General features: G+C 36.3%; 1 pseudogene; it reads right to left on the bottom strand.

Moving 5' to 3' along the window:
* Positions 1-9988: 9988 nt before the first annotated feature.
* LOC149155008 (N-(5'-phosphoribosyl)anthranilate isomerase 1, chloroplastic pseudogene) lies at positions 9989-10544 on the bottom strand (annotated as a pseudogene).
* Between the last annotated feature and the right edge of the window lie 5543 nt (positions 10545-16087).

The raw sequence follows: 16087 nt of genomic DNA on the forward strand, positions 1-16087 counted from the left end.
GCCATAGTTGTAGAAAAATGTATTCTAGCCTTAGACAAGAAAAATGCATGAGAAGAACGCAAATCCAAGAAAGTAACTTTTAGGGATGAATCCAAGAAAAAACCACCTAAATATCCTTTTGATATTGAAGTTCTACAAAAAGTCCTTAAAACCATGTCCAATGAAATGGTTGATATCAAGAAACAGGTAGCAGAGACTTCCTCAAAGTAACCTTTCAGACCATATAGAAGAAATCCCTGCACTGATACTAATCCTCCAAGTACCATATCAAATGCTGAATCAGAAGTGGAGGAAGATTAAGTCTCAACGGCTGAAGACAAAACAAATGAAGAAGAAGTAGTCGAGTTACAAGGAATGTGGGATTTTATCCTTCTGAATGAAGAAGTAGAAGAAGCACTACTTGTTGCAACTAGGAGTAGTAGCCCTGTTGATTTTCCACAAAAAAATTCAAAACAGAAGGTATCAACTCCAGCTCCCAAAGACAAAACAATAGGTAAGAAATCTTCATCTAAATCCACTCAAATCACTCCTTCCTAAACAAATTCTTCACCTTCAGCTAAAACCCTATTAGTATTTGATGAAATGGAATACAACATAGTGGAAGATATGAAAAATTCTAGGGAGAAAATTACTTTTCACAAGTTTAGCAAGTTGAAACATCAACAGAAGCTATTGCTCAAAGATCTAAAAGAAATCCCTACTTCTACGCTTCCCGCTGCTGTAATCTCACAAGCTGCCCAAGAAATGGGAATACCTCCTAATACCTCATTAGACAGAATCAGTCCTACCAATATTTCTCTGATAGGAGGAAGATCCAAATCCCATACTCCTCCATTCCTTTTGACTTTTGAAGTTTTCAACAATAATCTAAACAACTGTTTAGTTGATTCTGGAGCTTCATATAACATTCTACCACAAAGAGTTTATGTGAAATTGAATGTTGAGCCCCAAAAATATGTTGTGCGCATTGTGCAGTTAGACTGATCTCAAGTCGAAGTTATAGGAGAGCTCAATAAAGTCACTATCATACTCTCATCAAACCCTAAAGTCTGTCAAGTCATTGACATTCTTGTGGCAGATATCCCCAGGTTTTATAGTTTAATCCTTGGCAGAGTCTAGTCAGAAAAGCTTCATGGCTATTTTACAACTGATTGGTCCCACATGTGGCTTCCCTATAATGGAAATCCAAATCAAATAAGGGTTGATCGTGAAAAACATCAAAAGTATATTGGTACAGAACTAGAGGGAGAGAATGAGCCAGTCACATATAGCAGCAATATCATCGGAAACAATTCAATTGAATCATTTCTAGGAAATTTTAATGCAAGTACTTCACCCTTCTTGGAAAATTCGGTTATATCGCAAGTTGAAATTTTTTCTCAAACAGATACTTCTAAGTGTATAAATTTTGTAGATAAACCTGTAGTTAGTTCATTATTTTGGAAATTATTTTTTGACGGATCCAAATCTAACGATGGAGCCAGAGCAAGATGCATATTAGTTATCCCAAAAGGAAAAAAAACTATGCTAGCTTGTAGGCTTGAATTCGAATGCACAAACAACATTGCTGAATATGAAGCATTGGTTCAAGGGTTGTATAAGGCTATTGGCCTTAATATCAGACACCTTCAAGTGTTTGGAGATTCAGAAATTGTGATAAAACAGTTAAGAAATACTATACACTGTTTGTCTGGACATTTTGAAACATTTTCAATCATTAGTCCAGGACCTCACTTCTCACATTACAGCGTTTAATATTTCCCCTATCCCAAGACTCCAAAATTAAAGTGATGATCTGCTGGCTAATGTTGCATCTAAGCTCATTCCACCATAATATTATAGCCCCGATCGCTTTTCTATTGAATTAATTTTTAGGCCTTCTATTCTTGACAATATCACCAATTGGCGAGTCTTTAATAATGATCCAGATATCATAAGTATTCTAACATCTGAAGGATCTTATGATGATAAGATAATAGATGAATATCAACATGCATCACAACTTAAGCAGGAAACAACTATGAATTCCATACCTAAGTCTGTTGTTAAGCTGGAGGACTTATATGATCTCAATGATAGATTCAAAAAACCCACTAATTTGAAAGTCCAAAGCTCAACTTTGAGGTTTGAATTAGTTAATCTTGGAACTGACCTTAAACCTCAGAACATCAATCTAGGACTTGGTCTTACACTTGATGAAAAATCAGCCTTCATTCATTTGTTGAAGAAATACAAGAATGTCTTTTCTTGGAACTATGAAGACCTTAAGACATATGACACTTCTATAATTCAACATACCATCCCCATGATATCTGATGAAAAACTCGTGCAACAAAAGCTAAGGAAAATCCATTTGAATTTAGAAAATTAGGTCAAATCTGAATTGAATAAGCTGCTCAAAGCTAAAATTATATTTCCTATCAGGCACTCAAGGTGGGTTTCTAACCTTGTTCCTGTCAGAAAAAAGAATGGTGATATTCGAATATGTATAGACTTTCGCAATCTTAAAAAAGCTTGTCAAAAGGACAATTTCCCATTACCTCCTATGGAACAGATACTGTAATTAGTTGTAGGCTCAGAACTAATGTATTTTCTGGATGGATTCTCAGGTTACAATAAGATTTTAGTACATCCAGATGACCGGCTAAAGACTACCTTTCGAACCAAATGGGGCACCTACGCCTATCAAAAGATGCCATTTGGTTTAATAAATGCTTGTGCCACATTTCAAAGAGCCATGGAGATATCTTTCAAAGGCTTGGTTAATAAATCAATGGTAATATATTTAGATGATATAACTATGTACTAAAAAAGGCGTGGTAATCATTTAAAGGATTTAAAACAAATCTTTGAGCATTGTTAGAGGTATGGAATTTCTCTCAATCCCAAGAAATATTTCTTTGCTCTAAGTGAAGGAAAGCTCCTTGGATTTATTGTATCCAAAGAAGGAATTCACATTGATCTTGATTGGATAAAAGAAATTTTTGGAATCCCTTTACCTCATAACAAGGAAGCCATGCAATATTTCCTAGGTCAGATAAATTTTGTCAAATGATTTGTCCCTGACTTTTCACGAATTGTTTTACCTCTCCAATCTATGATTAAGAAAAATTCTATTTTTAAATGGGGACATACTGAGCATGAAGCCTTTGATTTGATTAAACAAGCAACCTTGAATGCTCCCTCACTAGAAACCCCGAATTTTTCTAATCATTTCATTTTATATACCTTTTCTTCCAAGAAATCATATAAAGTTATATTAACACAGGTCAATGATGATAAAGTCGAAGCACCAATTTATTTCTTTAGCTCCAATTTGTAGGGGGTTGAATTAAACTACTCAGATGTTGAAAAAAAAGCTTTCGCTATTTTCAAATCAATAAAGCATTTTAGACCATTTCTCCTCAAAAGCCACACCAAGGTAGTTGTCCCATTCTCAGCAGTGAGAAATCTATTAATACAAAGAGATGTAGGTGAGAAAATGGAAAATTGGGTAACAACACTGCAAGAATATGACTTTGATATTAAACCAGCCAAAATTGTAAAATGTTAAGGTTTTTGTAGAATGTTAGCAGGAGCATCCAACTTACCAGCACTACAAGATTTAGGTGATGATATACAAGTGTATGAGGTAAGCCTCAATTACATTGAATCCAAATATGTTGATATCATTTTTTATTTGAAAAATGGATATGCCACTACGCAACTAAGTTATAAAAGAAAAAGGGCTTTGAGGTTAAAATCTAGACGATATCAAATCTTCAATAACGTGTTGTGTAGAATAAATTATGATTACGTTTTGCATAGATGTCTTAAAAAATATGAGGTAGAAAAGGTTTTGCAGGAACTCCATGATGGACCGGCTGGTGGAAATTTTGGAGGGGACACAACTGCACATAAAATCCTACATGTTGGATATTATTGGCCAACCTTATTTAAAGATGAACACGATTATGTAAGGAAATGTAAAGTTTGTCAAACAACTGCTGGGAGACAGAGTAAACCCGCATTACTATTGCAACCAGTCAACATTGAACAACCATTTGAACAATGGGGACTAGACATAATAGGTGAGATCATTCCTCACTCTTCAAAGCAGCATAAATATATCCTTACAACAACGGATTACTTCATAAAGTGGGTGGAAGCAATTCCACTTAAGGTAGCCAATTATGAAAACATCATTGAATTTATTTATCAGTTTATTATTACCAAATTTGGTCTGCCATCTGCTCTCATGTTTGATAATGCATATTATTTTATAGGTAATGCTATGAAAAATTTTTCTCTTAAAAGAGGTTTTAAACTTAAATACTCTACTGACTATTATCCTCAGGGAAATGGCTTGGCCAAATCTACAAACAAAAATATCATAAGAATTAACAAACGAACCATTGATCAAAGTCAAAAAAACTGGCACAAATATTTAATATTTGCTCTATGGGAAGATTGAATAACATAGAAAGCCTCAATAGGCACTTATCCTTTTAATTTGGTCTATGGAAAAGAAGTTGTCCTCCCTACAAATGTAGCTATTCCCTCTCTATCCCTAGTTTAATTTATTGAATAAACCCCTTCCTCTTCTATGCAAGTGAGGCAATAAAAAATCCTTAAGCTCGAAAAAGAAAGGGAAAAGGCCAAAATCACACATGCACATCATCAACAGTTAGTCAAATCTTCTTTTGATGCAAATTCTGTAAGTTTGAAATCCTTTCAACTTGGAGACTTGGTATTGAAATGGGATAAAGCACACGAGGAAAAAGGTAAGCATACCAAATTCCAAAGAATGTGGCTTGGACCGTTTTAGATTGTGGAACAAATAGGCCCATCAACCTTTTTATTGCAAGATCTATCAGGCAAGAGAGATTCTCTGCCTGTTAATGGGCAGATCCTGAAGAAATATTTTTCATAGAAGATAATATCTTCTATTCATTATACATTATTGTTTTTACTTTTTAGGAAATAAAAGTTTAGTAGCATTTACTTTTGGCCTTTATAATAATAATCTCTTTTATATTTTGACTTTTCGCTTGTATAAGTAGAGATTGTTAAGAAGATGATTTTTACATTTGAAACATAATCTAAGTTATATCTCTCTGAAATTGCTTGTCCTCTACTAAAATTAGTTATCCTTTGGTGAAACTCAACTTTGTAAAAGAGCCTTTGTTTTATCATTAGTTAAGAAAAATATTTATAACAAAGCAAGGACTCTCTACAGAGAAGCATCTTTAACTCTATAATTGTCATCCAGAACATCTTAAGAAGTCAATGATTCTCCCCATGTAGTAAGCTTTTACTTTTTAGAGTGTATTTCTAAAATATTCTTAAACTTAAAGGATAAGAGGTCTCATCAAGAGCCAACTTACTATGATCATAGGGAAGTAACAAGCTAACATTACCAATACTGCATACCAAAACAGGGTAATGGCTTGAGATTATGATTAATAAAAATACAAGGGGTCTCATCATGAGCCAACTTGTTCAGTTAAAGTTACAACCAGTGAATGACATTGTCAATTTTGGCTACCAAACCAAGACAATGACCTTTAAGAAGAAAAATGAAAATTTTAAGAAAAAGGAATTGTTTAGAAAAGAATGAGAAAGCAAGTAAGTATGTGAATCTGAATTTATCTTTAAAAATTGCACTCTTACCTAGATGGGATACTGAATCATTGCTGGTTAAAAGGTAACCCTGTCGAGGCTATGGACGCCTGTTGGCAGCAGAGGTTCTACCTATGACAATTGAGTACATCTAAAAGCTAATTTGTGAGAGTCCCCTGTTTTTATCTTTAAAACCCTGTAATGGCTGATGTAGACAAAGAAATTTTCATATTGAAAAGGATAATCAAATGGATGATAATTAAGTAGATTTTGTTTTTTATTATTTAGAGAAATGGTGCTTATCTTATATTTCATGTATTTTTATTTTCTGAAATACCTTTATTTGGAAGTTTTAGAAATTTCAAAAAACAGTCAGAGATAATTGGTTCTTCCAGTGAATCACCAATTGTCGTGCTATTCAACAACCCCCCCATTTATTAATATAGTAGCTAGTATTCTATCAACAAATAGGGACCCTTGATAAAATCCTTCAATTTTTTTTTTTTAGCATTTAGACACTTTCTTTTAAATTTTCAGAATAAAGCAAGATATCAAGCCAAAACCCTTTGAAAGCTAGCAATACTCGCCTTTTCGCATACCGCTGGACCAGGTGTGTCAAAAGCCTTGTTAACAAGCAAAACACACGAAAAGTAATCAAAAGGAATCACAGTGCTTAACTTAAATATCATTAGGTTTTTTTTGTTTAAAACTAAGGCCTAAGGAATTTCCTATTAAAACAAAAGCCTGTATCACATATCGCCATTCACAAAGGGTGCACTCTCACGAAACATTTTGAAACATGCGAAATGTGATATTGCGATGAGGTAGTCAAACTTGATCGCATTGCATCGGAAACACTTAAGAAAGGTCTTAAAACTTATGAATCATGCGATGTTGTGAAATGCGATAAGAGCCTAGACCCGATTAAAGCCTATGCCATAAAGTAGCACTTAAATCCACCACACAATAAAAAAATGATTTATAAGGTGAAAATTCCATCAAACAAGCTATGCTTTAAACAATAAATAACATCCCACATCTTGCATCTCGCAGGAAACTAAGGAAGTCTAAGAAAGTGCACAATCAAATATATGATAATGCGATTTGTGATATTGCATCGCAATTGCAAAATCGACATTCTCACAAATTAAAAGCTCGCCATCTTAAAATTTTTCTTCTCGTTTTATGATGCGGAACATTAATGAGAAATAAAGGTAGTGATAACAAACCATTAGTGGATATTTAGTATGGGTTAATGGCATTTATGTTGAAAAGTGACTTGACGTGATACGACATCTTTTCATCTGCATTTAATTAAAAATCCTTTCTTGTCACCTTTTCAATGTTATCTGTATCATTCATCCTCGTTTTTCATTCTTGCTTTTTTCTTTCTGATATCTTCCACTCTGCTCTATTTCAGGAAAAATCCGTAGGAAGATTCATTAGAAGCAATGACAAAGAGGGGAAAGGCAGTTGCATTTGAAAAGTCAGAAATGATCCCTCTTTTCTGTGATACTACATGCAACAGAGATAGAGGAACCTCAACTTGGGTGCCATGTATGATTTGTTAGAAGAGGAAAAACCAAGGCCACTAGTAGCAAAGGCCACGACCGATGCTCATGTTTCCTCTGATGCCTCCTACTTCGAGACAGCATGTTCATTCCTACACCGCATAGCTACAAGACCGGAAATAATCCCATACACAGATATGGTCAAGTGGATAATTGATGTGGTGGACGTCTCAGACAGAGAATTCAAGAATCATCGGCAAGAGGTTATGGGATATTTTTCAGCAGAAAGCCTATGACTAATGTACCATTTACCAGAGCCACAAAATCTCTATAATAAATAGTTCCTTGAGAAATTTTCTAAGGAAAATGAAGACTCGACAGACGTGACGCGAACCTGGACAACAAGAAAAGGCAAGCTCGAACAAGATAAGACGGGTATGTATTCTACGAAAGCTGTCTCTCCCCCTTATAGTTTTGTAGCATCCACGCTATGTAGATTGTTGGGTGTTAGAGCCTAGATTTGCCTCAGGCTGAAAAGGAAAGGTTCTAGGTCCACATCAAACCATGCTCAGCCTCGTAGCTAGCCCTACGAGGACAGGAGAGGGCTCTCTCCGGGTCAATCTCAGTGAAAAGTATTTCAATGAGGCTTGAGATGACTTGAAATGGGAAACTGATTTTAGGCTAGTAAATAGATATGAAAGAGGTAGTTTAATAAATGACTGAGTTTTCAGGGTTGTATGGGACAAAGAACAACATGAGCTTGAGAAATTAAATCAAAGACACAGATTGTTTCATGAGGCAAGATAGGCAGGAAGTTTAGCAATCAAATTTGAATAATATGGAGTGGAAAGATAGTTGAGAGGCTGAAAAGGGCATATGTGATGAATCCTTTTCAGACAGAAGAAGCCATATAGAACATGAACGCTTTCCCAAGGTAGAGCAGTAAACTAAATTCTACCTTTCTTACTTAAAAGCATTCAGCTGGAAATGATTATGAATGAAATGTAAAACATCACAAGACACATATGAAACAGTAAGAAAACACTTATGCCAAACTCACACCACATGAATCTCATAAATCAGAGCTGCATCTTTTCATTAATCCTCTGCCAAACTGTACAATGAAAGCGCTGGATTTTTCCTCCACACTACTCCCAGAAACTCCAACCCCTTACAAATGATTTTTCATACAATAAATAAAACTATCTGTGGGAAAACAGATCGACACAAAATGAGGGATTATTTAATCATTATTAACAAACAAAAGATGAAGAGCCAACCATCTGTTCTGAAAAGGGGCAGCGTTACATGTGAAATCTGTTGATAACCAATGAAGAGGCGGAAACTGTAGCTGTATATCCCTTCTGAATCGTAACTGAAGTCAGAAATAGACCATCTGTTCCTATTTCTTTGCCACGGTAGATGTCTTTGTGGCGTTCGGTCTTTGACTTTTCACCTTCCCTTTTGCTGCACCTGATTATGCAAACTTAAAATTTTACTTAGATTACAGATCTGCACATCCACTCAACATTAATCAATACAGCTAGTCTTCTAGTTCACTTGCGATAATTACATCCAATTCCATTGTTGACTACTGTTGTGATATTTATATCGATTGCTATAAACAACTGTGTTTTTTAATGTACTCAAAGAGACAGGATACATGCACAAGAACAGTTGTAAAGGGCGAGATTTAACCCATGACCATTCATTAACAAGCATCGAAGACTTGTTGTAACCGCAGTCTCCGCATCTCACCATTCAACACGCAACATGTAGATTATACAATTCTTAAGGTCTTGAGATAACCCTTCAAGTATCATAGCTTGCAAGTGAGAGAACCATATCCTACGCAACTAGGCAGCCAAACCTTTTAAGGCAATCTCATACACGTTTTCTGACAACCCATTGGATGATAGAATACGCTCTAGTTGAGCCGTTGCAAGAGTTTGTCTGCCCTCATCAAATCGCTTCCACCTTGAGAAAGCTGAAATGTTGCGGGATGCAACCTGTGGATTAATTTTATCTATCTTCAATACCATATCTCCAACAAATTCATAACCAGAACCATCTTTTGCATGGAAGTTAACCAAACTGCTGCAGAACCCTCCAATGACAGAATAAACCTTGTTAGGATTCTGAATGTCAAAAGCAGGGTGCTCCAACAAGCTTTGTACATTCTTAACATTGCCCGGGATATCAGAGACAGCTTGCAATGCAAGCCACTTATTGATCACCAAGGCATCCTCTTTCCACTTTTGATAGAAATCAGACAAAACTTCATCTCGTACATCTCCGGCATTTTGGGCAATAGCACCCAAAGCTGCAAATTGTTCAGTCATATTTGTAGCTGATTTGTACTCATGTAATACAAGCTCTGTCATTTCTGGCTCATTCAATGAGGCAAGGTAAGCAAGGGCCGTATTTTTCAAAGCACGTCTTGCCATACTCTCGTGATTAGGATCATATTCCTCTGAGCTTCGGTTAGTTTCAACCTTTCAATTGTGTGTTTAGACATAACATGTACAGGTTGAGTAGCTTCAAAACGATCAAACAGCTCTGAAGAAAATGCCGACAGATAGCCTGTCCCTAGTTTACGTTGGCATTAACAACAGCATGCATTTTCAACTGGAGTTTCCTTATTGTGAGTGCTCGCCCACATAAGTGCTGATGCACTCATGTAATGCCTTGGCGCGAGGCAAAAGGAGTTGGTTTGAAGTTTTTGGATTCCAGTGATAAAATTTTTGCTTGTCGGCTCAGTGCGCCGCGCCTTCCTAGTGCGCCACGCCCATGTAAAATTACACTACGCAGAGGCACCCAATGCGCCGCGCCATCTGCTCGATGCGCCGCGCACACTCTAAACACACAGTTTGGCTTCAAAATTCACAAGTTCCACTTTGTAAGCTGTCAATCAAAAGCCAATCGACTAAATCTGAGCATTTCCCGTTCGGGGGTTTTGTCAATAGTTCTCCATCCTTGTCTGCATGCAAAACATAAATAATGTGGCGATGTTGTATCAGATTTGAAATGGCACCACGTGCACGTTCTCCATGAAGCTGTACAAAAACAATGTTAGTTGCATCACATGCTTGTTCAATCTCATTGGCATCCTCTTCCACAAAAACTCCCACAGGCTCCGCTCCATGCTCCCTTGCAGCCCTTGAAATTTCTTTTGCAACATTTAGTGACACTGATCTCTTTGACTTGGGCCATAGAATCATCCCTATGAACTTGGCATCTGCTTCAATGGCAAGAACTGCATCATGGACAGTGGTAATCCCACACATCTTTACCAGAGGAACAGATTCATCAGAATCTACAGCTGAGTCTAGTGAAGAAAACATGCCTACTGAAGAATCTCTACCAGCATGTAAATGCATACATATTGTCTTATCATTGACCCTGGACATCTTCTTTGATGCTTTTGACTTCTTCCAGCCAAAACCTAGCAGCAGGGCACCAATACTTATTGCAGCAATTGATCCATCTTTTATGAGAAATGTAGCTTTGACACTTCACTGTTTGCTTTGATTTTTGGGCTGATGATGTCCTTTCTGTCTGTTCTTTTGCAGGGAATGGATGGCTGGAACTTCGGCAGAGGATCAGGACGGCTCCTGAAGACTTTCACAATTGAAAAACTTTGCTAATTACATGACAATTTATTACAAAATGAAATGACGAATTTTCTTCAAAACAGAGTTTTGAAGAAAAGTCATAGTCCAGCAAGATGATGATGAAAACATTTGAAATGAAAACTTATTTGAAGACATCCTCATGACCTGTGGGCATTATTTGACATTCTGAAGACCAAACCCTAGACCTAGAAACTGAAAGACTGCTTTTTTGACCAAAACACCATCTATGACTGTAAATGACTGAAATCAACTTTGATGATCTTTGAGAAATTGTGACCAGCCCAACAGGTACAACCATGAGAGAAACAGGTGAAGAGACCCTTCCGTCAGTCAATGGCATGCCCCTAACAGAATGCAACTAAATGAATCGAGTGAGACGCCTAAAAATGAAATGCAAAAAGAGTTTTGATCTCTGACGGAGGACTGACAAGACTGACTCTAACATTGGGTAAACTCGATAGCACCAAATGTTCCCCGGAATGGATTCCATTAATAGATGCAGCCGTGAATGCAACGATAATGAATTGGGCTCAAATTTTGTCTAATAATTTGGAAAAGGCCATTATGGAATATAGGAGAAAGAGAAGTCCCTCTTTAAGGGTTTATACCCCATTTTTTATAAGCGCTTTTGTAATGGATATAATCTGTTTTAGTTCCAAATTTCCCATTATGGGATGGAAGTGGACCGCTTATGACCCACTTCCTATCCATGTGTACCATAAGATTTTGTTGGAGTCTTAGTTTCACGCCCATTTTTATAAGATTTGTTAAGGAGTTATGCTACCTATGCATAAACAAGTCTACAACACAACTACCCCTAGGTTTTGAAAAGAAGTTGAAATAGATATCTTGCATGTAGCTAGATGGTTTGGGGAGGAAAAATTTACCTATATCAGAGTATTTTGGAGCATTTATTCACCGCATGTTCTCCCATACTATGTCTTCGACAAATTAATGGCTAGGGAGATAGCCTACCAATGACAGGGGATGGTGGGTTGAGCAAAGGATTGAAAGAGCAGAAGAAGACCATTTGGCCTGCATTTATGTTGCAATGTGGTGCGTTTGTGCTACATGATTTTGGACATGCATGCAAAGAAGCAGAGATCATGGAGTCCCTGAAATTAGCTACAATCTCAGGAAGGCAGTATGACCCAAATGGCACTGCTAAGGACTTCACTACTATGGTGAAATTGAAACCATTCACCCATGAGGAGGACGCCTTCGATGACCTCTTCCTACAAAAAGAAACATTTTCAGAAGTGACGCATATGGCATCACTACTTTTTTCCCCAGATGATGTTGAAGCTTTCCATGTGTACAAAGAGAGGGGATTATTGAAGGTCCCATTAGACTTACTACAAATTGAACCAATAAGGGAGCCAACATCTATTGTAAGCTTGGAGGATAGCTCCAAAGAGAATTCCGAAGAAGAAACCCCTGAGAGATCTATTCATGAGTAAGAGCACTCGGAGCACCAGTCTCAAAATGGGGGAGGCAATAAAAATAAAGAGTCTGAAAGGGACACAACTAGAAATATAAAGGAAACAATCGAGCAAACCAAAGCAAAGAAACATGAAGAAGTTCACTCCACATCCACTCAGTTAGCAAAAACCCCAGTTATTTATTTGGAAAAGGAATGGGAAAATTTCAACAAGAAGCTTCACATAGATGAACAAACATCTGATATACAGACTCCTAAGCATCCACAACACAAGTCAACTCAAGAAACAACAATAGAGAAAACTATAGGCACTCAGGATGTTGGGCTCATTCCTGCCACTCTCACTTCAGAAATTATTTTGAGAATTGAGGAAATTCCTCCACTTGATGTATTTTACAGTCTTTCCCACAAAGATGTTGTCAAAATATAGAGGAAGAAAATAAAGTTAGACGCTACATCTATTACGACTCCTAACAATGAACCAATGGACATTGTATGGAAGGACTCGCCCATGGAGCCATCAGAAAATCTCACAAGATTATCGCAATTCATAGGAGCCTATGCTACGACAACTATTGACAAAGTGACAGAGGTCCAAATGCTACTTAAAGAAAAGGAAAAAAGAATTCTGCTGTTGGAGCAACAATTGGCTCAGGAGAAATCCAATCAATAAGCAGAATTACAAGTAGCCAAACTCCAACAAGGATTTGAACATATGATAATACAACATTAGGCCAGCCTAGCAAAAAGAGATGCATAGATACAACCTATAACAAATAAGTATAAATACAATCCACAAATCAATGGGTTCATAAAGGAAGTAGTCTTAACTCCCAACCAATGAAGTAGAAGGAAGTTCTTTGCCAAAAAATCTCACAAATAAGTCCTTATTGCGAGATCAGTGATAAGCTAACAAGACAAGTTGTCGAGATGAGACTTGAGTATGATGGAATCCATAAAAATATTTCTGAATTTATCACCTGGCAAGAATCAAAAGAAGGGAGAAAGGCTGATCTGCCAAAACTGGAGGAATCACATAAAGATATCTAGTTCACATATTGGGATTCTCGGCTCAAGCAAGCGGAAAGGGCAACAACAATTGCAGCAGCAACAAGAATCTTAACAAAAGCCATCAACGAAAATCTGCATGGCGCCAACCTGGTTACAGAAAGCATACCAGAATTACTTCCAAATATCAAACAATTAGAGTAGCAGTGGAGGCAGGCATCAAAGGAAAAGGGGGAGGTGATCAGATAGATGAGCAAGCTAAACTGGGAAGCATACTGGGATTTCTTGGTAAAACCATATAGCCAATGGATGACCTTGAGATGCTTAACAACTTCTACACAAAAAATGGTTCTAGCACTAACAGACGCTATATTTGCTGGGAAATTGAAATCTGCAATCGACCAACTGACACAACTTAAACCTATGACAGATATATGGGATCTCAAAGATCAAATGCAAAGGAGTTAGTCACTTAGTTTATTTTTATTTTTAGTTTTATTTTCGCATAATTTGAGGCAGGTTGTAATAATCTATTTTAGGAACTATAGTTTAGTATTTAAACCCTTCTCATGCATTTAGAGAGGGGTCCAAAATTTGTATCATAAACATTCTTCGAAACATTGGACTTATGTACTTTTGAGGAGGTTCTGATGGAATGAATGGAACACGATCTATTTTCTCTTAACTATCTAGCATGCTCTATTGAAATGCACTTTTGTACTCTTAGAATATGTTGGATTGATTGAAAGTTGGTCAATATTATTGAATCACATGAGCAGGACTCGTCATATATGGTAATTTTATCTTATGATCTTGTTTTATTTATGTATCAAGCAATACTTCTTCTTTTAATTGTTTTATGTGTGAAAGTATAAATTACAGTTAACATTATTACACTTTGTGTGATGTTGGATCTGAATTTATTCTGAATACATGAACGATTTATATGCGATATATATTTTACAATCGTTTTGGCTAACTATTTATCCAAGACGATTACTGTTAAACCATTTCATTTCTTATTGCAGTTGAATTGGTCAATATTGCTAAAGCACATGATCAAGACTCGTCATATATGGTACTTTTATCTTATGATCTTGTTTTATTTATGTATTAGGCAATACTTCTTCTTTTAATTGTTTTATGTGTGAATGCATAAATTACAGTTAGCATTATTACACTTCTGTATGATGTTGGCTTTGACTTTATTATGAATACATGAACAATTTATATGAAATATATATTTCACAATCGTTTTGGATAACTATTTATCTAAAACAATTATCGTTAAACGATTTCATTTCTTATTGCAGTTGAATGATCTATATTACCAATTGTTGTAGGACATCATTGTAGATCGCATATTGTATTGAATTCCTAGGTATATTTATATTTAAATAGTGTTTAAACTAGGATATATGCATGTGTTTAATAGTTTAGATTAGATTACACTTAGCTTAATCATTCCCCTGTTACATCATATATCACCCCATTAACACTATCAAAATCATTTCTAGGAAACTGGTCCCATTATCCCCAGTCGGAGCCACTACACCAAACGGAAAAGGAGCTACTAACCAAGGTCCCGATCAGGTGGTTTCCCCCATGTTGTAGCAATGATTTTCGGGGCTTCAACAGTACCAAGACTAGAAAGTAATTAGCTCCAAAAATTTCCAATGAAAATGGGATCTCTGTCACTTACAATAATCTTTGGGTTTCCATGTAGCTTTTGAATTGTTTCCATAAATGCAATAGAAATTGTACTCACTTTAAATGGATGAGATAATGCACAAAATTGTGCATACTTGGTAAGTTTGTCAATTACCACCATGATAAAACTCTTTCCTTTGGACTTGGGTAAACCTGTGATAAAATCCATTGAAACCTCCTCCCAACGTTGGCTTGGAATGGATAAAGGTTGTAATAGACCTAAGGTCTTAATTGTTTCAACTTTATTTATTTGGCAAACCAAAATTTCTACCACAAACTTTTGAATATCTGATTTAAGACCATCCCAAAAAAATTCCTTCTTAACCTTTTGGTAAGTTTTTAGAAATCTTGAGTGCCCTCCTAAGGGAGAGGTGTGCAATTCCATAAGAATCTTTTGTTTGAGTTGGCAATTCTTACATAGGTATAACCGATCTTTGTACCATAATGAATCATTTTTCCAGCTAAATGTATCAGATGTAGTGGGATCTTGTTGTATCTTTTGAATGAGTGTCCACACTTCTTCATCATTATTCCATTCATCCCTTGCTTCTTTTATCCAATCTCGTTGGCTAATATAAATGGCGCAAATAAATGCTTCCACATCCTCATCCTTCCTTGAGAGTGCATTTGCCACAACATTTTGCTTCCCTTTTTTGTAGATGATTTCAAAGTCATAACCTAACATCTTTGTGAACCATTTTTTCTTCTCTTCTCAAGATAATATTTGTTCTAAAAAGTATTCAAGACTATCATGATCCATTTTTACCTTGAAGTGTCTTCCCATTAGGTAGGGTTGCCATTTCTTAAGTGCATGTAATATTGCCAACATTTCCTTCTCATAAATAGATTTTTGTAAATACTTTCCTTTGATTGGATGAATTTTGAAAGCAATGGGTCTTTCTTCTTGCATTAAAACAACACCAATTCCATTTTTTGAGGCATCACATTCCACAATAAAGGTTTTTGTGAAGTCCGGTGTAGCTAAGACCAGTGCTTGGCACATTGCCTCTTTAAGATGTTCAAAGGGCTTCGTTTCTTCTAGAGTCCATGAAAATGCATATTTCTTCAATAATGTTGTTAGAGGTGCTACTATTCTCTCATAATTCTTAACAAACTTGCAATAATACCCTGTCAACCAGAGAAATCCTCGCAGATGATTTATGGATGCGGGGATTTTCCAT

The sequence above is a fragment of the Pinus tabuliformis genome, chromosome 9, assembly GCF_031772625.1.
Source record: "Pinus tabuliformis cultivar Carrire ecotype Pingquan chromosome 9, CPIR1, whole genome shotgun sequence".
Classification (NCBI taxonomy): Eukaryota; Viridiplantae; Streptophyta; class Pinopsida; order Pinales; family Pinaceae; genus Pinus; species Pinus tabuliformis.